The 27021-nt window shown below is 36.0% G+C and overlaps 1 protein-coding gene across 1 annotated transcript in view; it reads right to left on the bottom strand.

Moving 5' to 3' along the window:
• ASXL3 (ASXL transcriptional regulator 3) overlaps window positions 1-27021 on the bottom strand; it is a 160310-nt gene that overhangs the window by 123150 nt on the left and 10139 nt on the right.

The following is a 27021-nucleotide window of genomic DNA, read 5'->3' as shown; positions in this document are numbered from 1 at the left end:
CAGACAACTTGATGGTTGCACTTGAGTGATCAAATAAACCAAGTTCAAGGACAGCTCCATCCTATAGGTTGAAAAGCAACAAAAGAATAATAAGAAACCAGGGAAGAACTGATTTGAAATTACAAGTGTTTTAAGTTACCCACAGGATTGCATTTCTCACATGGCCAAATAAAAAATCTATATCTGTGTTTATACCTGATATAGCTTCTACAATGACATCCTTTTCTCAGATTTGTCAATAAAAAAGTAAGTGCTTGGGAATTCTGCCCAGCTTTATGTTCTGTAGTAAAGATGCAAGTGACGGAATTATGAAAACAGATTTTTTAAAGAAATCAACTGGCATTAAACTAATGATTAAAAATTTCAAAGCACATTCGTACAAACATTATTGAAATGTATTCATTATACCTAGAAAGATGTTTATAAAATGTATGTTTTAAATATTTTATGGTGTAGACTTTAGAACCTCTTTTGGGTTTTGTTTGCAAACTAATATTTTTGCAAACTAAAATTTTAGAGCTAGAATTATTACTTTCACTTACTTATGCTTTCATGTACATTTTACTTCCTAATATGATGAAAGATCAGTATTTGTTTAAACCACTACTGAGTAGAAGCCCTATTCCACCCCATTTGTGTCTTAGGGGTTCTGGGTATTTAACCCAAAATATTCTCAGATAAGATTATGGAGCTCTCGGATGGGAAGGCTTGAATTTCCATGAAAGAAACATTATTTTATGTTTCTAAATTAAGAGTTTCTAAAAACAAAAATTAGGAAATTTCTTACCTACTATGAAAACCCACCAATAAAATGAAAAAAAGCCAAATCTATAGAGAGATATATAAATCTCCTTTGTATGTATGTGTATACACACACACATACATACACATATATATACACATATATGTATGTGTGTGTATATATGAGTGTGTGTGTGTGTGGCATATAAACCCATATATATGACATATAAACGCATCAAGTTATAAAGGTTTATGAGTATTATAATAAGAAGAACACAGTATTATTTTAGGAAGCTGCTTCTCTGTGCCAACATGTCAGTATGATCCCAATGGATCTGACAGGAAGCAAGCGCCCTAATCTGAATGTGTTCAGAGAACAATGTAGTAATAACACTAAAGTATACATGGTAATTGCAATGTGTGTGCTTATGTAATATCTTTCTTCGTGAAGCTTCTCCAAGTTTACAGACCTCGTTTCATTATTTTTCCTCGCAAACCACTTTCTGCTCATATTTCAAGTGGGCCAGGCATACCTTCTACAGTAAAGTGGATTCATCTCCCCCAGAAATATCTCTGTCCATGAACAAATTCCAGATAAATAATGTTGTACATATTATGCTGAGCACTCTGAAATGCCTATTTTTGTCATTTTCTCTTTAGATAAAAGCACAGACAATTTGAAGCTAGGAAATTATTATGCCAGATTTGTGGAGTTTTAAGTTAGTGAAACTGTCAGAAACACAGACTTTCTGTAGGGACTTGGCAAGAGGATGTTAACACTACAAGTAAAAAAGAATCCAATACATAAAAATGAAAGAATGTAGACTTTTAAAAATATAACAATAAAATTGTCCACCTAACACTGAACGTCACACACATTCTTCCTGTTTTTTCCTAAAGTCCTAAAGATTTAGAACATGAAAGAATAATACAGATTTTGAGACAACTAAACAATGCTGAACACATATAATTTACCATTACTATAATTTACATTTTCTTTCTAAGGTACAGTAAATGAAAGATAATTGTAGAAGATAAATTGAATATTAAGTAGCAGTTTAATGCTATGCTTGCTGCAAATATAAGTGATAAGCACCCAGTTTCATATAAATAATAAGCTCTGTTGAGCATGAATATATTATTAAATTATACTGTTTATTAATTCCATAAATTCAAGATTTACTATGGAAATATTTAAAAATATGTACTTCACAATCACATGACAGTATATCTCCAAGTTTCAATGATCACTATAATTCTCTCAAATCTTTCCAGAAACAAACATCTGAAATTTGTTTTATTTCAAAACTAAACAACATTTGCATTTTAGAAGAATTAGAAAAAATCTGCAATGAAATGCAAATTTTACATCTCAAATCACTGGCTGATTAGTCACTTAATTGTAAGCATACCACCTGCATTTCTGAACAGAAAAAAAAATTAATTATATGATCCATTTTATTTAAAAACAATAAAACAATAGCATCAATAGAGTTAAATGCTTAATAAAAGGTAACTTTCATCTAATGCAGAATACACATAGGAAAATTAATTTTTTAAAAGTTTTTCATACCATTTACTTATTGCTATTATTCTCAACAACTCCACACAGTCTAGAAAAATTGGATTGCTATTCCTGAAGAAATGAATGTCTTAATGAACTTGTTATTGAACATTAATAAATAAAAGTCTTATTTATATATTTTTATTATTTTCATATTTTAAAAAGCCAGAAAGCATGCCTTGGCCCACTTTAAGCAAAACATATTTACATTCATACATATTTAAATATGTTTATATATATGAATATATATTACAATGATTTACTGTGCATGTGAAGAAAGGTGAGGTAAATATATGTAAAAAGTGTATTCTTAGATAGCATGAGCACCTACATAACAATTTATATTTTTAATGAATTAAAAACATTTAACTTACAGTTGAGGCAAGGGTTAATTGACTCAGTTGAAATTTAAAAGTTAAAAATTGTGTAATAAAATATGTGTATGTGTATATGTATACCTGAACTAATAAAGCATCAACATTTTAACAACAACAACAACAACAACAAAACTCTGAACTTTCAAAAGTTACTTACTTTCTAAAAAGATGGGTTGGAAGAATCATGGTGTCCCGAATTTTAAAACGAAAACCAAGAAAAAAAGGAAGGAAAAAAAAGTTAGTTTTTCAACTTAGAATGCAATTCTGCATCTTACCATTTCAATAAACAGGACACTACATAAGAAATACACCAATCTTGTAGATTTGGCTGCCAATGGGGAGGAAAAACTGGGGAGCTGGGGTAAAAGGGAACTCGAACCTCCTTCTCTAATGCCTCGACCACATTTTGACTTTGTCTGCAATGCACATGTATTTCTATATTAGGAATATAATTAGAAATAAGCAAGAAGGACAATATTTGTCCCTAATTCTTTTTTTTTTTCTACCGTTCCTGTAATTGGGCCCTTCCCTATACACCTGCCAGGGTAGATATACAGCTTATTCTACTTGTTTGTTTTTCTCCCTAGACCGTAGGGTTGTGGAACCCTTCTGGTTTGTTTTCATTTCCCACAACCCCTGAAGCAGAACAGGGGTGGAATTTGGAGGCAGGGGAGCAGGCATAATTTAAACTGTCTAGACATCAAAGAACCCCCAGAGATGCTTTGCAGAGCCCTGATGCTGTGTGAACTACAGGAAAACCATTGCTTTATCACATCAAATTGCTGACAGAACACATAAAATTTTACTGATAGTGCACACTTAGTGAAGGGAATGGATGGCTTATCTATTTTAATAATTTTTAAAACCACAAAAAAATAGCCAGGGAATGCAATTGGAAGAATATTTATAGACATGACAAAGAAAATATCGTAATTGTGGTCCTCCGCTCCTTTATGTATAAAATAATAATACTGTCCAATATTTTTAAGTAACCCAAATTTTTAACTACTTTACTAAGTATCTCTTAAAAATGTCAGGTGAAAGCTTTTCCTAAAAACATTTTCATCTCATTTTTCAAATATGGGAACATCAAACAATTAATCCTGAACAACGTGAATCTAAAAACTCAACAAATGCAAGAAGTAACTGTTAAGCAGCATTTATTGTGTTATTAACAGTTATTGTGCTGTTATTAATACAAATTAACAGAAACAAATATACATTCACCCTCTTATCAAAAAAAAATTCCTAATGGTCCTTTCAAGTACTTCCAGTGTTGATGGCTTATAAAGAATACCTTAACTTTAAGGGATTTTTTTTTTAATCATTTAAAGGATATATTTTTGAGAGGAAATTATGTGGGCCTCTGGTGTGCAGGTGATATTTTAGCTCTTGAGGGAGGATCCTTGTGTTCACTATTGGAAAATCTAAAGTGTTCACTTAGGATTTGTGCATCTAACTCTTGTATATGTTACACTTCGCCAAAATTTTTTAAAATCTTAAAAAATGAGCAATGCACTCTTGGGTTTGTCTATTTATTTACATCTTTAATAGGGCAGGTCATGACGAGTGGAGAAGAACAAACTATTTCTATCCATTGAGTGTCGATGACTCCTTAGCACACAAAGGCACAGTGAACATCCATGGATCAATCAGGAGCCTTAGATGATTAAAAAAACCTTCTAGAAAGGCAAGGCTAAACTAGCTTCCTACTCTTGGAGAAAAATTATCACTAGTCTGGAACTCTTGAGAATGACTGAAAAAAAAACTTAAAAGCTTCAAACATTACATAAATAATCCCAGCACTTGGAACATTAACCAAAAAATGACTTACAGCAACCCTGAAGTTTGATTTTGAAGACACAAACAGTGTCCCAAACTTTATAGTGCCTCTAGGATCACTAATGAACGTTTTTCATGAGCCCAGACATACAAGAAATAACAAATATTAAGAGTTTTAAAAATATAAAAATAGGGAAGAACCAATTAACTCACAAGATGGGTCATAATAGGAAGATACTTGCATATTTTTATGTGAAGAATATCCATATGATTTTCAATATTCAACATGTCTCTAAGGCAAAATTAGAAATGTAGGCCCAGCGCTCTTATGAAGTGGACAGACTGAGGCATGAAATAATTGTCACATGACATATGCTGTGCAAGTTAATTCTTAAATTTAGAGAAACAATTTCAGACTCCAAACCTAAACACATGGCTGTGATGGGCTTGAGCAGTATCAAGAGATAGTCTTCTCAGAACAAAAACAGAGATTTGAACTTGGACCTTTCATTCACTCTGAAGACATTACCAAGCTGCCACCAGATAGACTCCAGGGGTTCATACAACCATATTCATTAAACTGACCTTTTGTTTTAGAAGACAAGGTTCTCAAAACATTACAACAGGGACAAGGGCTTGCTTAGCATTCTTTTAAAACAGTATAAGGAAATTGAGAAATGGGCCTATAAAAATATAAACTAAAGCCTATAACCCAAATTATAATTTTTAAAGACCTCCAACTAAAACCTGAGGTGAGGGGTCTATAAATCTTTGCTTTACTAGACACTGAGCTAACAGCACACCACACGTCTAGCTGGACGTCGGCCACTGTTTCTCTGCGTGCCCGTTACCGCTGCTATCCCAGGAAAGGCCGTAGAGCACAATGGATAAGACTGTGGTTTCTGGAGCCTGTCAGCCTGAGTTCAACAGAGGCTACACATTTACTAGCTGTGTGACTCAAGACTTGGCCTCTCTGGAGTACAGAATGTGGATAACAAAAAAGTCACTATTTCATAAGGGATTCTTCTGAGGAATTAATGAGTTAAAACATGTAAAACATTTAGAAATGTGTCTGGCATACCATAAGTGTTTGAAAATTGTGTTATTATTATGAATACACCTACTCCTCAAAGCAACCAACATCTAGAGGGACAAAGGATGGCACATGAAAAGAATTTAAATATTTCCTAACTTGTCTAAAGAATTGGTTCAGGTAAGATTTTGTCTAATTCCACTTTCACTTCATGAGCAAAAATAAGAGAAGATGTGAAAGAGCTTCCACTCCAACCCCACAGCCTTTCACATGTAAATAATATTGAAAATAACTTATTATTCAGTAAAGGCCGAAGGAAACGAAGATAATAATAAATATATGTTATTATGGTTGCCATTTGCCAAGCATCTGTAACAGGATTGGGGTCTCCTCCCTATTCTCTATATTCCTTACGTAAGCCACCACGAAATGTACGCATGATGCCCGGCGCCACAGATGTTACTGAGGCCGAGAGATGAAGAGTCTTACTGCAGTCAAAGAACTAGGTGATAGCTGAAATCCAAATTCTATTCTGATTCCAAAGCCCATGCTTTTTCCAATCCCACCACATTCTTCTCCCCACAGTTGCCTCCTCCACTTAATTAACCGTGGATGCCAAAAAAGAATATTTAGCACTTGATACAAACACACAAAGGAAAGCCAGATGCTGGCAAACGGTAAACATGGTTGGCTCCCTCTTCACTCAGTGCCACCTATAGCAATGACGCCCCTCCGGGTGGATTTCATTATTCTAAGAACTAGGCTGCCGAAGAGGACATTGCTGTTCGTCTCCTTCAGATAATAATGCTTCCTATTCAAACTGAAAAGAAAGAACAATGAGAGAATGTGGTAGAGGATTCAGGTCCACAACTGAGATGTCTCTTTATAGAAATGGATCACTAAAGAATAACACAATCCATTAATTGAATAAACATCTATTAAGCACATTATCTATGTCCAGTTAATCTTGAAATAAATTTGCACTCTGACAGTGCTTTGCACATAATAGAAATGCAGGCTGAACTCAAGTGAATTCTCTGAATACATACAAAATGACAAGGGATCTAAGAGAAAGGAGCCTTGAGGCATGTGGCACAACGGGAGGAAAATCATTTCAAATTTAAATGGTGTCCTTAGTTTATTCCAAGGAGATGACTGAGATGGAATCAAGTGCCTATTCCTTATGTCACCAACGTCAATGCAGAGGCAACTAACCCAGGGCCACTGGTGGCTCTTCAGTCCTTTATACTATTTTGCCCATCACTGCAATCTCAAAGAGAATTATTTTCAATTAAGCCAAAAAAATGTATCTTCCAAAATAAAATGGTGTTCATATATTAAGAAACAATTATATTTGGTATGATTGATTAGTTTCATATAAAAATGTGAATTTCTACATTCTACTTGTACTCCTCCTCCCCCAACTTGTTAGCAATGGCTAAGACTAGAGCATTTCCAAATGTGTTCGATGGAATATTAGTCCCATGTGAGGCTGCAAAAGAACTGTCAAACGAGTTTCGGAAAAGCAGCATGCTACATTCTTCGCAAAATCACTAAATACAGTAACAATATACACTAAAGTCTAAAAAACTACTTAGGGAACCTCCTTAACTCACTGTTTCCTAAGCATAAACAATTAAAAAAAAAAAATCCTCCCGACCGCAACATTTAGCAACATCCCTATTATAGCATACCAAGAAATACACTTGAGGAAATGCTATACTATATTTATCACTAGGATCATTAGGAAAAAGCACCTAGCAGTTATACTCTCAGGAATGTTTAATTTTATTAGCCAAATGCTTAAAATATTATTCTAAATGTATACAAAACATCTATTCCTCTGTGGAAAAAATAATGCAGTGTGGTGAGTAATTTTCCCTGTGTAAATTTATAAAATAGAAAAACACATCTAGGCACTTTGAATAATATTGACAAATTTACGAATAGTATCCACATGTAATTGAAAATACTATGTATTTGTAACATTCCCCCCAAATAAAGGTCATCTTACTCATCCTCCCAGTGGTGAACCTCCTCCTGTTTCTCTTTTTCTCTCACTCAGTGATGGGTACTATCCTCCCCTTCATCACCCAGGACTGAAGGATTTCTCAGACTCTTCAAATCATTGTGCCTCAACAAAGTTCATTTCTCAATTGAACATCCCAATTCAAACATTATTTGCCTCACAGGAGAACAGTCCGATAGCCTTCAATGTCTCCCTGCTCCAATGCAGCCCACCCAACGGTGCCAAAGCAATGTTCTTATTTAAAAAACAAACAAAAACACTGCTTAGACGCCCCAGACCATGCCACACACTGGATTTTATTTATTTTTTAAAATCAGTGGTTCCGAAAGCATAAACTTTTAGGCTGAAATTACAGTCCCCTACAGTATAAGTTCCCCTACCTCATCTTCTCCAACACTCAGATTACTCTTCACTCTCAGACCCCTCTCCTAGAATCCGATCCAACCCAGGAAATCATGTGCCTCCACGGTTTCCCGTCTCTCTGGTTCATAAGAAACCCTCTGCCTGGAAACCCATCCCCCTCCTTGCTCCATTCACCACTCAGAATAAAACTTTTTAACTACGGCCTGTATGGTGACACCTTTTGTGAGTCCAGGACACTGCTGTATTATAATCTCAACACTTTGCATATCCCTCATGGTTTCATAAAAATTTTTATACTTCTGCACTGAAAAATGAAATAAAATAAAAACAGTTTATACTTCTAACTTTCCCGCCCCATACCACTTGCAATTTTGGGAACTCCTTAGGGGACAGTCACATATTTATTTATTTTTGTATTATCCGGCAAGCAATCCCAAAGCGCTCAGAACACGTTTGTTGAGTTGAACTAGATCGCTGCTATGGCAGTTGCTGCGATCCGGCATTTGTGGACATAAGGCACCTGCAGTGACTATCAACTATATTCTATTTAAACTGATGACTCCAATCATGTGTGTCAAACACCCGACACACCATTCAGGCCAGACTGGCCATCTTACGGATGCCTGCCACGCATTCCTGTCTCTTAGGGACTCTCCCCTCTTCAGTCATATGATTCCAGCTTAGTTATCGGTGAAACGGTCCTTTTCCCCACCAGGAAGGCTAGCCAGATTAAAGAAAATGGTCAAAGGGCGGGAGTTTGGGGAACTGATATGGAAATAAAGAGAAACAGCCTACCTTATTTTCAGTAGAAACATGAGTTGTAAAGGTACAAAGATGATTAGCTGGTGTCTATGGCTGCCTCCACAAGGAGAGCCTGCCAGGAATAAGGCTAACCAGAGGAAAGAGGAGCAAAACATGGAAAGAAAAGGGAAGGGAGGGATGCTATCACTTGAACTCCCTCATTATCTAGTCAAGTTGAAGTTCAATCCATCAGAGGTCCAAGTTAAGCAAAAATATCCCGTTCTTGAGTTTTGGTTTTGTTTTTTTTTTTTTTGTCACTTGTCAAATAGGTTCAATGATTTATACAAGATGACCTCCTTTTTCTAGGCCTCAATCTTCTCATCTGTAAAATGATGAGCTTAAAATCAGTGCACTTTAAAGCTCTGCTAATCCCTTTCTGGCTACGATTTCAAGGACAATTAATAATGGTTTGACTCTCTCGGCTTCCTGTTAATTCCAGCCATGCTGCCTGTCTACCTACCCCCTTCACCTCCAGTGTCTTCTGTTCTCCTCTCTTCATATTCATCTGTCAAGGTCCCCTCACCTTTACCTCCTAAAAACTCCCCATGACCTCTCCAGTCCATGATCACCTCTGAAATTCCCGAGGCTTTACAGCCAGTGCCATGAGGGCAGCATTTCCTTCTGTGCATCTGACATCACATTGCTTGATGGCATCTAGCAACTTAGGACTCCAACTTCCTCAGGGTTTTTTGTGCTCCCCCCAGGGGTCTGCCAGGCTTGGACACTCATGAAACATTCAGAGGGTCTCGATAAAACATTTCACAATTTACAGAATAGAACGAAATTTGAAGCTTGGCAATACCAAGTACTGGCAATGTCCAGAAATAGAAACTACAAAATACTCGAGTGAGAATATAAATTGACACAGCCGATTTGGAAAGACATCTGGCAATATCGAGTGATAAACAAAACAAAACAGAAGTATGTATGCGCTACAGATCAGCAGTTCCACTTTTTGGGATAAACCCTAGAAAAACTCATGCACATTCACCAAGGGACATTACTTAAGAAGAAAAATGTCCATCAACTAAATATTCACCAATAGATTATAGCGATAGACACAAATATATTTTCATCTATATTATTTATAGTAAAACTATATTAATTCTGAGCTACAATAGTACACAGCAAGTCTATGACACAGACTACCTCTGAGGAAAGAAAGAAATCAATGAAACTCCAGCTTTTCCTGCTAGACTTCATTTGAAAACAATCCAAAGCAACAACATGTCCACAACTGTGAAGTCCAGGCATAGGTTGGTGGTCTATGGCATTTTATTGCATTTTACTTTCCAAAACAGAAAATCACTCTTGCTTTTGTTCTTTTACCCACAATTTGGCTTCTCTCTAATTTTATCAATGTCTTCTCCTGTGTCCATTTATGTTATTGTTTGAAGAGTTTTAGGCAAGCAAATAAATACACGGAATTTATATGGAAAGTATAAAGGTCCATCATGACACAGAACTGAAAGTCATGAGTCCCTCTCAACTTCCTCTAACTGTATCTACTACTTCAGAAGTAACGACTACCAAGGATCTGCCATGTTCTCTTTCAGAGCTTTTCCTATTTGCAATCAAATATGCCTGCATCTGAATCTATGGTTTGGTGTTTTAAATTTATTTTCAACACAAATGACACCAGTTTGTGCACACTGGTCGGTACATGCTTTTTTGCTTAATGACACAACCAGGACATTTTCCCACAGAATATTTTTTGCTCTTACTATTGTACAGATTATTGGATATTCTTAATATTCATGTAGTACTTTCAATATCCTATCGAGTAGATATGACATAATTTTTAAAGTATTTCCTTATAACATTTAGGTCGTATCTAATTTTTCCCATTAAAATCATGCTGCAATAAATAATATGGTATACACTTCTCTCTATATATGAGCTATAGATTGAATGCTTGTGTCCTCAATCCCCAGTTGCCAATGTAATGGTATGTGGAGGTGGGGACCTCTGGGAAGTGATTAGGTCACGAGGGGGGAGCCCTCATGAATGGGATTTGTGCCCTTATAAAAGAGACCCTAGAGTTCTTTGTCCCCATCCCACATAAGGATTCAATGTGTAGTGGCACATCTATGATCCAGAAAGCGAGCCCTCACCTGACTTCAAACCTGCAGGCACCTTGATCTTAGACTCTGCAGCTTACAGAATGCTGAGAATCAAATATCTGTTGTTTATAAGCCACCCAATCTGTGGTATTCTGTTATAGCTGCCCAAACAGATGAAAAAAATATGTATGCCTATTTCTCCAGAACAGAGTCCTGAAAGAATTTTTAGATTAGAAGTGTGATTTTAAAATTGTGATAGTTTCTTCCAAATTACCTTCCCTTGAGAGTAACTATTTTCCCCACCCCAGACAATGGTGGATAGCATTAATCTTTAAATTTTTGTTAATCTATCCAAAATGGAAGTAAAGAGGTCATTCCAGGTAGAGGGAACAGCATGAACAAGGCACAGATGGACAGAACTGAATGTGGTGCACAGAAACATGATTATTTATGAGGTATTTTCAGAGAATGAGGGGGAGGAAGGTAGGGGTGGGATCGTTTTCCAGAAGGAAAATATGCACCATGGCATGCACATGTCTAAATCCCATGGCCAGGAACTTAGTTCTTCATGCCAGAGATGATAAAGAGCCCCAGAAAATTTTAAGGACAAAGATGTCCTTGTCCCTCTGTTAGCATGGGTATAGATCTGGAATGAGACATGCCTAGAAGACAGATGGATTAGGGCCTGCAGTACTGGACAGCAGAGAAGATGACAAGAACCTCAACAGAGCAAGGATGGTAGGCTAGAGACATGGAGAAAGAGTCAAGAACTGCATGAGAAGAAATATGGTGTGTTTGGGGTGGGGTGGGGGATCAGTAAGACATAAAAACTAACTAGATGTGTGAGATAAGGGAAGAGTAGGAATTTGCTTTGGTGGCTGGGGGCATATAGTGGTATAATTAGTTAAGACAGTTAATATAGAAGACATCGGTTTGGAAAAAAAATACGATGAATATAGTTCTGGACTTACTAATTTAAAGGTATGCATCCAAAATTCAGATACATACATGCATCACAGAGTTAATGCTGGGGTTAGAGATAAACACTGGGGAACCATCAGCATGGAGAATGGTATTTAGAAAGGTGAAAACTGATAGGCACAGATGTAGAGCAATAAAAGAAGAGGAAAAATGACTGACTTGAGCTTATTATATTCCAACAGGCAGAAAAGTACATGAGAAAATATTTCTGAGATGACAAAAAGGAAAAAAGAATTCTGCAAAGGATTTCATTATAATAATGAGGTGTAACTCTAACCTCAGGATATGATTATTTTAGAAGTCAGAATAAATCCCTGTATTCATAGGTAGAAATAATCTATAAATAGGAAATTACCTAGAGGATCTTGCCAGCAGGAATCTTTCTTTTTAAACACAATTTTCTTTTAAAAGGTAATACAAGAACATCACTATCTGTCAATGGATGAAAAGATGGGGAAAATCATTCAAAATCTGAACTCCTCAAAACAACTTTGAGCATTTTATAAATTTTCTTCCAGCCTATTTTTTGGTGGGCTTCTAAAGTTATAATTTACCTAAATGTTGAATTACAATATTTTTAATACTATACCTAAAGCCATCAGAATTATATCAAATGGTTAAAAATAGCCTATCAACTTGTTTCAAGTCCATGATTTTCAATCTGTCTATACATTAGAATTTTTAAAATGTAAATCTTTAGGCAACTCCAAACTTACTAAGTAAAAATATCTGGATAGGGTCCAGACATCATGCATTTTCTTACATGTCTCCAAATGATTTTGATCTGCTGCCAAGTTTGAAAAGCACTGATACCACTGGTATTTAAATTACATCCTTTATAATAGAAATAGCATTAATATGAATATCTTAGCACGTATTTTTTTTCTTATATTCTGGAATATTTTGTTAGGCTTGCAAAAGTGGCATTATTAATTCAGGATATATGACCTTTTGCAAATAGTGCTGGTTGGCTTTCCAAATGAATTATTTTGGTTTACATTCTCACTGGTAATATATAACAGGAAGCATCATTTGGAGTCAGGGTCAAGTGCATGGACTGATTAATTTATTAGGTAAACTGAGAAAAATCTCCAATGGTTACTTTACTTTGCACTTCTGTGATTATCAGTAGGATCAAATGCTACTTGCTTGATCCTTAGTTTTATACATCGGAGCTCCTTTGCTCATGTCCTTTGAGCGTCATACTCTAAGGTCATCATTTATTTTCTTAACTGTTTTAATAATCTCTTTATATAACTAACACCTCTAGCATATTAACTAAAAATATTTTCTCTACTGTCACTTAATATATTTTGATATGTAGGCACAAAAATTTCTGTAGTCAATTATGTCAATTATTTCCTTTGTACTCTTTGAACTGTGAAATGCTGGATCTGAATTCAAATGTTGGATCTGAATTTTTTCTAATTTTCTTCCCAATGGTAAGACTTTTCATATGTAAGTTTTCAATCACATACATATCTTCCTCAATATAAAATGCAACGAACACATTACATGTGCAATAAACATTTATCATTTTCAATGGCTTTTTATGGTTCAGAAAGAATAAGAGCAGTTTCCTTGTCCATTTCTGATTCATGCTCCTACTCCTCTGCAGAACAATCTGGTACTACTCATTGGAAATTCCTTGATCAGCAGAATGTCAAAGGAATTCAGCTCAGAGTTTTGCTGGCTATGGGGAAATTTTTACCTTTAAATGTTTGATAAAGGAAATGCCTAAAATTAACTACACCAACCACTACTGTTAAGACCGGTATTCACGCCACAGTTAAATGTCAGTTTAACGGAGTTGCGTTTTCTCCTCCTTCCTCCTCTTCCTCTGTCCATGTGTACTCTTAAGGCAATATGTTCAGGGGTAGTTATCAGCTTTAGTTAGAAGTATTAGCATTGAAAGATATTTAGTCAGCATAGCTTTCTGCTATAGAACAGAATTTTTGTGAAATGCAAACATCACAGTTACTTGGGAGGGCACGAAATACATCCACAAAATTCAGATTAAATTATAAAGTAATAACAAGTTTTACAAAGGGCCTAACTTCTAGGCAAGGTCTCATGGAAACAATATGCCCTGAGAAAGGAAGAATAAATACAAAGCCTAGTGAATCTAAAGCATCCTTCCCTTCCCCAAACTTAGTATTTGACACTTAAAATTACATCTAAGAGTCTGGCAGTAGGCCAACAAGAAATTTAATACACCTAGTTCTTGTTTTAATTTCACCCTCAGGAAAATATAATTCATGAGAGGGACAGGTTAGGAGCGGGGATTGCGGAATCGTTATGTCTCTTACAAGCCACATTAATACTCTTCCATACAGAAAAAAAAAAAAACAGTAAGATAAGTATAAGAATGCCTAAGATCAATGCAAATGTAAAAAGAGAATAAACAACACTTGTTTCAGGCTAATGGTTTTGGAAAACTATAAAATTATACACACATATATATTAATAAATTCAAAAAGTAATGCTACTAATACGTTATATATGTGTTACCTCTGTTTTATAGAAAGAAACATCTTCCTTAGGACAAAATGCGCATTTTTATGACCCATGGGGAGAAATGTATCTTTAGACAAAAGATTTCCTGTACATTATTTTACATCCATATCAGTGTTCCAGCCAGGCACACAGAGACCCTCCAGACAACAACTCCAGTAACGAAAAGGGAGAAAATTATGTAAATGGAATCAGAGTGAAAAGGAAGAGAACTGTTGAGCCACGATAATAATTCAAGAAAAATTATATTCAACTGGACCCCTACTTAATCGACTAACTAAAGGGTAACTGATTAAGCAGTTGTCAGAACTACAGAGAACTATCTCTATGTTGATGTAACAATAAAGGAAATATTTTTGTGGCTTCCTTCATTTCTCAATATTTCAAAAAACAAAACTTGACATATATCATGGCTTCTGGCCATTTGGCAAACATCTGAAGTAAGCATGACTCCAACCCACTCATTTAACCTGAATTAATATTCTTGAGGTTTTATATAGCCACTTAAAGCTTTCAGGAAATAGTTCCTCGATGCACCTGCCACCTAATTCCATGAAATCAATATTTCACTTAAGCTAAGTCAGGAAATCTTAAGGTGCTGAATTCAATTATGACTGTTACTTCATGAGCCGCTAGAAGACAAAACATATCATTGAAATTGAAAATCATTATAGTTAAAGAGATTTACCTCCTTTGGGGGGTGTTTCATAAGGTACCATTAACATAATTAATAACAGTATATCACATTAGGATAATAATAACAGCTTTAATATATGGTAACAGTACTTTTCTATTGCCAAATGTCAGTTTACACACATAGAAACAACGTTCTCTCTGACTATGCCTGAAATAAGTCTATTATGTGATGGTGGGAGCAAGCTGCCTGCCAATATGAAAAGAAAAACTGATCATATTGATTTACATTTCATTTAAAGACGAAAACAAGTATTTACTGAAATCCAGATATATTACTACTAAGCAGACAACAAAAATTCACATCTTCAATCTTAAGCACCATGTTCTACATTACAGGTAATGGTAAGCTGAGGTTCCATATAGCAATAAAAGGATAAACAAAGAAAATAAAGCTTTTACAAACACTGAACACCTAGAATTGGTCTTCAGTAGCTCTTTTCTCAGGTAATTGCTACCTGATTGACCTTGCACAGATCTTTAGAGTTTTCGAGGATCCAATGTGGGGTATCACTACTTCATTTTCAAAACAGAGGATGGACAAATGCCCAAAAAGATAAAATCAAAAATTCTAAACCTGTTTAACCCATTAAGTGGCAAAACTTTGACAATCCTAAAATTGTTCATTTTGTCACCTGGCTCGTTAAACCAAGTTTTAAGAAAATTCTAGAAATTTTCAAAACAATCACGATGTTAATACATCTCTGTCTTTCATCTCCTCCTTGGTTTGCTCATGCCTTCTGACAGGCATCCTTTTTCTTCTGTTTTTTTTTTCCTTCCCTTTGGGACCCCCACTTCAAGTCTGACATTTGCCTGTGGCTTAACGTTTGACTGTGACGGAAAGACTGAGCTTGAGAATCTGCAAGACCCCAACTCAAATACCAGATCTTGCACTTATACCTGTGTGAAGCTGGGCAAAACACCTAACTTCTCTCAGCACCAATTTCCTCATCTGTAAAATGAAGAAACAGCACTTACTTCTCAATGTTACTGTGCGGATTAAATGAACTAAAAAATAGAAACTGCTTGGCTCAGTGCCTGACACTGATCAGTTACCACATAAATGTTAGTTTCCTGCCCTTTTGCCAAAATGACATTCAACAGACAGTTCTAATGATATTTACAGACACATACATCTGTGTTTCTTTTCAGTTCTTTACCTGTATTCTACTATTAGGCCTAATAAACTTCCTCCATGTTCAACACTCAGCAAGCTTTTCATTACCCTGAAGGAAAATAACTGAAATAACATTTCATAAATAAATAATAGCCAAGAAAAGGCACCAAGTTTCTAAAGAACATGCTCAAAATTAAAGAAAGTCTAGCATATTTTCTGTAAAAACTTAAAATGCCTAAGTGGTTTAAAGAAAGAAAGACAGAAGTTATGCTGCAAAACTCCTTAAAAGTACAACTCGGTTTGATTCTTAGTAAAACAGGGTTAGAATAATGAAGTGCTCTCAGTGAAGATAAAGCAAAACATTTGCTGGGAAAAATCAGCCATCATCCTTGAGAATATTTATTGATGTAGTCAGGCTACTCCGCTTAAAAGAGCCCCAAGCAAAAGGGTGAACAAGCAGACTACAACTTCAGCAAGAAAGATCATGGAGATGCAGTCAATGTTCACAGGGAAGAAGGCTCAGATACATAATGAAAGGAAAATAAAACATTTCTATCTGACATTGCAATAGGATTTGCATGTATAGATAAATTGGTAGTCAAAATATGGCCACAGTTTACACAAACTGTAACTCAGACAGAGGAATTAGAAAGCACACCAGGGCCGCCCGAATTTTCCCTTTCCAACAAGTCACACTTCTCAGTTTCGATTCTAGTCTGCACTGTCACACTGACAAAACAGAAGTAACGTATGGGAGCGACATCCATCTGGGAATCACCCTCATAACCTTCGACACAGTCATTCAAATCACACTGCCTGGCCTTCAGGTGTCTAGTTGTCTTCTCAAACCCACTAAACATGAACGGGGGAATGAGTGACAACCACACGGTTCCACACAGGAAGACCCTCAATGTCCATTTTCACCCGTCACTAGCTGGTACCTACCCGGAAGGAATGAACGGAACCACTCCAACGCAATCCCAGCCACTCCTGCTAGTTCAAGCATTCGGTTCAGCATCACCTCATGACCAACACGAAAGCAGCTGAGGCTCTAATATAATCATCATGGAAAGTTGTCCCAAATCCTTCATTCGAGGAAGATCCTTCATACACACCAACGCTGTCTCCAAGCCATGCCGGGGTCTGAAACCAGACTGGAAAATATTATATATGTGTATATATAGTAAAACTCCCACAAACCACTCTTCTACTATGTCATATTTATTTACAGCTGCTTAATCCATCCTATATTTATGTATATATATAGATCGCCTTCTCAAGGTGGAATATGAACATTCAAGGAAAGATCCTTTTCATAGTAGAGAGTAAACTGACAGCGTATGAAGACCTGGAGCTGCCTGGGAAGGTAGTTGAGGTGGTCCCAAATGGAATATACTCTGTCCTGAAGGGAAGAGAGAAAACACAATATTGGTTTCCAAGGCTAATCTTCTAAACTTGGTATATGGATCAAACTATGTTTGTGTTTCAAAAAAAAAAAAAAAAAACAAAACAAAACAAATAACCTTGGCTTTTTTGGGAGATGAGAAAGCAATGCCAGATTAACTCTTGAAGCTCTGTTTCATATTACCAAACGTGTGCCTCTTCCTCCTGAACCCTGCTATGTGGACACCACTTTCATAATCCTAGCTACCCTGGCCTTGACTGTTATCAGAATCTCTACTGATCAAGGAACTCTCTACTTGCTCCTCATGCAGACAGGACCAGAAACCTTTGAATGATTACCAACTTCAAATGGTAGGAATAAAAAGGGGGGAAAAAAAGGAAATGATCAATGAAGGCCCAAGAGCTATTGTATGTTAAATAACCAGAACAAATCAACTTATTTAAAATATCAATTATCCTCTCACTGCTTAATGAATAGGCTTTTAAGAAACAAATAGACATTATATAGAGTTTTCAAAGTTAAACCAGAGAATGTACTATTTTTTATCATCTTGAGACTTTTATTACAATGTTAAAGACTATGTATTTCTTTTTTGCTTCCCCTTTCTCCTAAACTAATACTGAACACTAAAACTTTCAATCTCAGCACAAAATTTTACTGTTTCTCTATTTCTAGAATGTGCCTAAAATAAAATTAAATGGGTTAAATCACTGTAGCATTATTTCCTATGTACTTACCCTAAATTATTATTTGCATTAAGCAAATGGCTATCTGACAGCCTGTCATATATAATTCCATTTAAATAGAATTCTGTCTTCTAATCTCCATATCACTTGCTCTACCGGCCAGACTCATCCCATCCTTGTCAGCTGTATTCAGGCTGTACTAAAATGAAAAATCTTGGGGAAGTCCATCCAGTGCACTGCCTCCTTTCCCACTCCATATATGTTGGTTCCCAAGTCAACTATTCCACTGATACCAAATACCCAGAAATTTACTAGACTGGTTTGGACCTGAGATTTATATCAAACACAATCCTCATTATATACACATTTTTTTCTGGAAACTCTCCACTAACTCCACTGCATCTCATAAAAAGTGACATAGTTTTCATAAGGAAAATGCACAAACTAAATGGATCACCTAGGCAAAGGACCTAGAAAATACTATACTGAAAGGGATAGACCACTTGGTTGATAGCTCAAACTTACAGTCCACTTGGTGCTTAGCAATACACAATGCTTTTCCTCCTAAAATTTTAAGTCCTCTTGTTTGATATATTAACCCTCTGTTGTGTAACCAGAGGGTCTGACCAACTAGAGTGAGTATGAAAGTCTTCCCAGACCAATCTATATATATATATATGTCAGCTAAAGATGTCTATAAATGATATGTGTTCAGTCAAACAAATATTTGCTGAGATATCTTCTATGATCTATAGAATACAGGATATACAAACATCAGTAAGGTAGGCCACTAGCTATCTTGCAATTTATAGTTTAAATGGAAGAACGACATATAAACAAAAACACCTGTGATAAAATACATTTAAAACATCCCTTGAAATATAGAAGAAGGAACCATCTTTCTGCCTGGGAATCATAGGGAACGTTGCCCAGGGGAGCGACAATTTGCATCTTAAATGATAAACAGGTAGCAGGGTAGGAGTAATGGTAGTAATCAACAGAAGCTAAGCATTAGCATGCATGTAATTTAGTAGAATCTTGGAAATCAGTTCGCTACTCGAAAGTAAAATATATTCTGTCCTATATTTAGTGTAATAGAAAGCATTTCCATTTTGGCATAATGGAAAACTCCCAGTATACTATGAACATTTAATACATATTAAACAAGCCAAAACTGTGAGAACCTTAATAACAGAAGCACACAAATAATGACACAGATTTTCCAAATAATTAATCATCTCCTCCATGTTTAAATGGAGACCTCCTCAGAGATAGCAAAGGTTTTTTTTATTATTATTATTGAAGTCTATACTCCCAAATTTCATTTTGTATATTTGAAGCTTCATGATCAAATATCAAACAGAATTTGGATGATAGGACAAATACACAGGACTCTGAGACACATCCCCCCCCCACACACACACACACCACACACACACCAATCAGATAATTAGCAGGAGGTTCTGTCAGGACACTCCATGTCAACACACAGAAGGCTGGAGGGTGGGGAAAGGAGGAAATATCTCATCAATATCATTCATTCAAAAGGCTAAAGTGGCCCAGGGGCATGAAGATGGCTCCGGCAGTTCAGTGTTCAAATCTTCAATTTCAGCTCAGGTCATGATCTCAGGGTCTTGAGATCGAATCTCGTTGTCGGGCTCAGCACTCAGCACAGAGTTTCCTTGAGACTCTCTCTCCCTCCACCTCTGTCCTTCCCCACTGTGCACATTTATGCTGTCTCTCAAACAAAAAAATTTTTTTAAAAGGCTGAAGTGGCCCAAATATGAAAGCTAGCTAGAAAAAGTTTCTCAGTTACAAATAGGACACCCCCAAAACCATCTCATTTAATAGAAAATTATTTATTTGCTGGTATATTATAAATTGGGAAAATCCCTGATCCTGGCATTCCAACACTGACATTGACAGCTGTATTAAAAACAACTCAGGATCGGGGCACCTGGGTGGCTTACTTAGTTAAGCGTCCAGCTCTTGATTTTGGTTCAGGTCATGATCTCAGGCTCTTGAGATCAAGCCTGGCATCTGGCTCTGCACTCAGCAGAGAGTCTGCTTGGGATTCTTTCCCTTCTCTCCTCCCCCTCCCCCTGCTCACATGTCTGTATGCTCTCTCTCTCTAAAAATTAATGAAGCAGTCTAAAAAAACAAACAAACAAACTCAGAATCTGCTCAATCAAGTTATAATGGCTTTCAGTCTTATCACTGCATCTGAGTTAAAAACAAATACTAAAATCCCTTTTCTAATTTAAGGAATCTTAGATAAAAACTTAGGTATTAAGTAACATTGCATACTTATTAAAACAACCTTTTGGCACCAATGTGCAAAAAACACTACTGTGGAATATCTTAGAATATAAAGTTGGCTTGAAATCTATTTAATCTTGATGAATTTCCCCAAATTCCTAATAAGGCAGCAAACAGTGAAATGTCATTAATCAAATATCTTATAATTGATAGCACATTTTCCAAATTATATTGTTTTCATAACAGTCTTACAATGCAGATAAAGAGTTGCAATTTCCCCCTTTTTTTAAATTTATCTTTTACTGGAAAGATTAAAAAAAAAAAAAAAAGACTGAGTGACTTATCCAGGATAACACATTATGCTAGAAGCAGAAATAGAGGATTAAAATTTCCATTCACTCAATCAGAAAATATCATGAGCCTATTACATGAAGGGCACCATGGGGAAGAGACAAATCAATGAGACATGAACTCTACCATTAAGGAAATTGCAGTCCTATTATAACAAGAGAAAATCGGAGAGAGTTTATTAGATGCTACAACAAAGGAACACACATATTATGTTAAATGGAATAGGAAGGATAAAATAATGAATTAGAGCTAGAATGAAAGAACTCTTTACTGAGGAAGTGGTATAGGACATTGGCACTAGGCTTTGGAGGTGGGGGGTGGAGGACAAGAAATGTGAAGGTCATTACAGGCTGAGCAGAGTCAGAGAGACTCGAAAATATATGGAAGATTTGCATGAAGTCAAGTAAATAGGTAATTAAGTTTTCAAATGTCAAATATGGTAATATATATTTAACCTATACCAAGGCCAAGAATGAAATTTAATTTAAAACAGATATAGCAGATGCTGGTAGTTGCTCTTCAATAACTACCTTTCCCTATGGTGAAGACTTTTCTTACATTTTAGCTGGGAACATGCCTCCTACAAAGACTATATTCTCCAGCTTCCCATTCAGCTAAGTACAACTCTATTATCTGGCCAATGGACAAGAGGAAAACCGTTACACTCAGCCTTCAGAAGTTATCAATAAAGGGACGGCATGTGTCCCTTCTTCCCGCTGCTTCTTGGAACATGGATTTGGTGGCAAGCCATGTTAGACCATCAGAATGAGGACAGAATCCCAAGGATAATGGGAACGATAAGACCAAAGGACCCTGACTCCCTGGATAGCCTGATGTAGCAAAGTTATCTCCTCATTCCTGGGACTACCTACCTTCCAAATATGTGAGAAATTAACTTTTATTTTGTTTCATCACTTATTCTGGCACTTCATGATATGCATGGAAAATTATACACTAGCTTATATAAATAGGATATGCTATAAAGTAAATGCAAAATCAATTTCTTGGATCTCAATTCTCAAAACCTAATAAAAATAACCTGAACATATTTAAATTAATTGCAAAGGGTTTAATATAGTCAGCAACATATAATTATAAAAGGCTTCCAAATCTATTTTTAAATTTTAATCTATATAACAACCCTAGGCAGAGGAAAGGTCAGAAATCAATATTATCATATTGTAAGTGAGGAATAAGAAAACATATCATGAATTCATAAGAATTTGATAGCTCCAAATTATATTGAGTTTAACCTCACTTAATCCATAAAATAATGACATATATTCCATACCACACTGATATACTAAAGATCCATTTATGAGAAAAGTGAAAAGAATTATCAATGCCAGAAAAAAGAATCAATAAGTGAAAAGCAGATTTTTGCTGTAAGTTGACAATTTACACATTGGACTTCTCAGTCCACTCAGTTTTATTGTGATTACATTTAAATATTTAATTGCTATCCATTTTTTATAGTGAATAGAGGAAAACTTAATAAGTCAACAAAAATACGTGATCAGAGTGTGAATGAAGAAAGCAAGCAGGCTGCAAGAGCCCAAGCAGAAATATGAACAGAGGAGAACGGCTGCTGGATGACCTGTGTGCACCAACTTGTCTGCACGCGAATCAGTTCACCCTTCCTTCACGTATTACCTCATATTGCAGGCTTTCCAAAGAATAACTGGAATAAGAATATTCAATAAAATGACCTAAGGCATTGTGCTTTACTGAGCTCACTGGCTTGCTACACCAGCCCCCAGAGGAAGGGACATGGGTGGTTGCAACTTCTTCCTCCGTTCTTCCCAAAGTCCCTTCAGCAAGGTCCTGATGGCAACAAGGAAACTACTGAGGCCAAATTCAAGAATATCGGATCACTAGTTGATGTATAAACTACAGCACAATCTCTCCCGCACCCCTAACTCCCGCCAACAGTGTTACAGATATGCACTACTGGAGACACATAAAATCAGGTAACAGAGGGGGACTGGATCGATGAAAACCCATCACGTCAGGAAAATCAATTGAAAGACATGTCCCTTCTAATAGTACCTTAGAGTAGATTTATCTTCTTTTTTTAATGTGGTCTTGCCTTCCCCTTACTGCTAGGCTTTTGCACATTCTTAAATTCAGAACTGATCAGCCTCATCTAAGTTTTAAGAGGAGTCAGATATTTACTAGCTCTATTATGCAGAACACTCATTTTCTCTAAGTGTTGGCTTATTGATCCGTAAAATAAAAGTTGAAGACTATATGATCTGCAAAGTCCTTACCAGAAACAGAATGTTATAGTACTGAGTTAAACTTCATCTCAGATTGCAACCCAATGTAGTAAATAACTGTTCTAAAGGAAGCTTGCTTTCAAATAAATTCTCAAAAGCATTTTTTTTTCCTCATTTTATTTTTTCAGCGTAACAGTATTCATTCTTTTTGCACAACACCCAGTGCTCCATGCAAAACGTGCCCTCTCCATTACCCACCACCTGTTCCCCCAACCTCCCACCCCTGACCCTTCAAAACCCTCAGGTTGCCCCAACCTCCCACCCCTGACCCTTCAAAACCCTCAGGTTGTTTTTCAGAGTCCATAGTCTCTTATGGTTCACTTCCCCTCCCCAATGTCCATAGCCCGCTCCCCCTCCCCCAATCCCACCTCCCCGCAGCAACCCCCAGTATTGCTTAGAGTTGGATGGTAACAGTAATAGCAAATGGCCCCTTGTGTAAAATAGTCCTGACTTTCCAAAGTCTACTTCTTCAGCTGTTAGGAATCATTCAGCCCACCATTCTTTTATTCCAAGAAACTCTTCTAAAAATGATTGGAAATTGCTTAGGTGACCAGGTGGTTGAAAACTGAGTGAGGAAGAGACTAGATTTAAAATTTAGATAATTACCTGCTCCTACTCAAATTTCTACAGATACTATTACACAATTCCTCATCACTCTTTTATGAGAAAAGAAGAATATACCATTGTATCTCATATCTGAACTAATTTATAAAACTTTGAAAATTAAGTTATAGGTGGCAGCCAAAGGGTGGGAACTAAAAATGGTAAATTATACAAATTCTAACTTGAAAATTTTTAATATTTTAAATTATTAATATTGGGGCTGGATAAATAAGTGAGCAGTGAAAACTGTTCTGAGTAATTCCAAATAGTACTTTCTATATTCCTGCTTTAGCACTTTCCTTCTTAGGGTGAAGGTGTAGGGGAATTCCAAAGTGACCTCTGCTCAACTTAATACTTCAGAATTTAAGATTGGAGCCATTTAGACTTTACCACCATCGACAACTTTTTCCAACAAATCTTCATGAATGCCATTTTTCTGTATCTAGAACCAGCAGGTCACCTTCAATAAACACAAATTAAGCAACAAATTGAAAAATAACCGTTGTACAAATTGTTGTATTTCATGCAGACATGCTGGAAAAGAAATAAGTGATGAATTCAGGTTAAAGGAGAACGTGCTCTGCTTGGAAATTTTACATCTGTCTTTTGAAAAATGAAAAATAAAAATAAAAAGGAAAGAGTAGTGTTTTTATACCTCCCAGTGGAAATACAATGGATGGATGAGATGAGGAAGGATGGATAAATGGTCATGATATAGATTACCAATGACAGTAAAGTACATCTGCTCATTCTTTGCTTAACATAATTTCCCCCCAGAAAGGCAGTAATGCTGCTTCTGAAACCATACTCACTTACTCATTCAGGCCTCCTTTTCTTCCCCTAGATGCACCTCTTAAAAGGAGAACAATGTTAATAACTTAGCCTCCCCTTCCCCCATCTAAGCATGGTTTAGTCAATCCCATCTATTTTCATTTAGTTGTTTCACAAATGGAGGCACTGCCCCCCTCTAAAATTGCTGTTTGGATTATCCACATTTTGTTAGCAATTATGCTTTGACTGGTCACAGTTTGCAAGCTCCCCAGAAACAAGTTTCAATCTGTAAGTCCAATATCAACAACGATATGGTGAGAATCCTATGAAGCCTTTGATCCTCCCATTACCTGAGGCATGCTTCCCATCCTCACAGCATTACCTTCTAAAACAAACAGTAAGAAGGTACATTCAAATATGCTTTGCTGCTGTCTGTAAGTCCAAATGTTCACAAGAAGTCACCTTCTTGTTGGATAAGCATAAGAGTTAAAAACTCACCTGAGGCTTTGCATTCCCGCAATTTAAATAGATTATGAATGTCTTTTTCACCTTTCAATCCTATTTGTAATTAGGCTATAAACTTGAAGAGTCTGAACATACCTATCCATAGGCTTGACTTTAACCTCACTAAGTAATATATAAGACACTCAACAATTAGCCTGAAAAGCTGCTAAAGGGGATATGTTTGGGGTGGAGGTAATTTACTTAATAGAATCACATAACCAACACTTCCCTTAATCAAAATTTTATAGGCTCAGGCTACAAATATTTTAAAAAGGTTAAATGCAATTGGTTCTGAATCAGACATCAAATCCCAGATTTGCCACTTGCTAGCTGGGTGAATGGTCTCAAGTTACCTAACCACACCTGCTTCAATTTCCCTAACTGTGAAATGGGTCATAAAATATCATCAACCCACCATGAAGTTTTTAAAAAGATAATTCATGTAAAGTCCTCAGCATTGGGTCTAATATAAGCAAATGATTTTTAAAAATTAGGAATCCTTTTAACCATCAAGCCCCTTCTCATTAATTTGCATAAAGCACTGTATCTCAGCCCTATGTCAGATTAATGGATACAAAGACGTGAATTTCTTACTATAATGGCCTTATATTTGTGATGGAAAGACAATACTGTTTGACATGATGGAATATCACATATTTTATCAAGAATTCAAGAGAGAATTAGAAATTCCTAAATTTAAAAACTCAGTGTGTGTGTATATTTATATTTATAAAAACTAACTATACATATATTTTTTGCATCATTATGCACTAGGCAGAAGACATACTTCACAGAGAAGAGATTAAAAGACCTAATTAAATGACACAGAAAAATGGTCTGGAACCATGTTGTTAAATTCTTAAAAAGCAAGGACTACATTTTATTCATGCATTATTCCAGCGATCTCACCCTCTCAGTAACATAGTATGTGCTTCATAAATGTTAATGTAATAAACACATGCCTTAAAGCTTCCACAAAACCTCAGGATCTAACACAGTAAACACACTGAGTGCACTCAGTAAGTATCTAATTGATTATCGTCATGTTATGATACTGACATCTCCACAACTTTCTTGTCTTTTCTCTGATGTCCTCTAACTTGACCAGCAGGGACCAGACAAAGCCTTTCACCTACAGACCTGGTCAGCCGGAAGACAGGGCTTGGCCTGAGCCCAAGCCTTGCACAGCACCTACAACAGATCTTAACTTCTTTTAAAAAAAAAAAATATTGATAGAAATCACCCGAATTTCAGGCAGGATCCCAGTCCACAGTATCAATTTGATTCTGCATCTAAGCATATCTGGAGTTGCAGGATAAATAGTCCTTAATTGTCCCGAAGGAACTAAGACTTGTTCTTAGGAATTACACGTTGTAGATTTTAGAAAACCTGGCTTAACAAAACATCGTAATTTTCATTCTTCTGAAAACAAATCAACTATAAAAAGAAGTCCCCATGTCAGCATATCAACTGTTTTGCATTTGAATTATGTTGTCAAGTCAAAACAACGGAGCAAAACTAAAATCACAGGCATGTGGCAATTAAGACCACAAGCAATGAAATTAAGAGATAAAGAGAAAAATACCACTTAGAAAAAGATTAAATAAAATCACCCCAGTTTAATGCCTATTCCTTCCCAAAGGTTTTCATCTGCATAGGATACTTAGACTCACATACAATGTAATTTTATATCCATTTCTGCTTCTATTTCTGCACTGAAATATTTATAGAGTGCTCAGTATTTCTGGAGTAAATTATACCTAGATCTTGATAAAGCTGAAATCACCTAAATTACCTTTTTTTGTTCAATTATTTGGAAGAATGGAGAAAGAAAGCTTGACAGAATAAAGAGATGTTCTAAGAAATGGCCATTTCTTAGCTATAATTGCATTCTTTAGTGAATATTGATGCCTTGAGGGTTACACGCAGTCAGCACAGCTACTTTTACCAAAGGCTTCAAATAAAACCCAAATCAATTTATGTTATATGAATATACACACTGTATTTGAACACAAGACTTAAGCTGAGTGTTCTGCTGGCTTACATGTTAAGAATAACATATGAAAACACACATTAAGAGTATGTAAAAACAGAAGCACAGGACA

This window comes from Meles meles, chromosome 12 (genome assembly GCF_922984935.1).
Source record: "Meles meles chromosome 12, mMelMel3.1 paternal haplotype, whole genome shotgun sequence".
NCBI classification, from domain to species: Eukaryota; Metazoa; Chordata; class Mammalia; order Carnivora; family Mustelidae; genus Meles; species Meles meles.
This window is presented reverse-complemented; position numbering and strand designations above follow the sequence as displayed.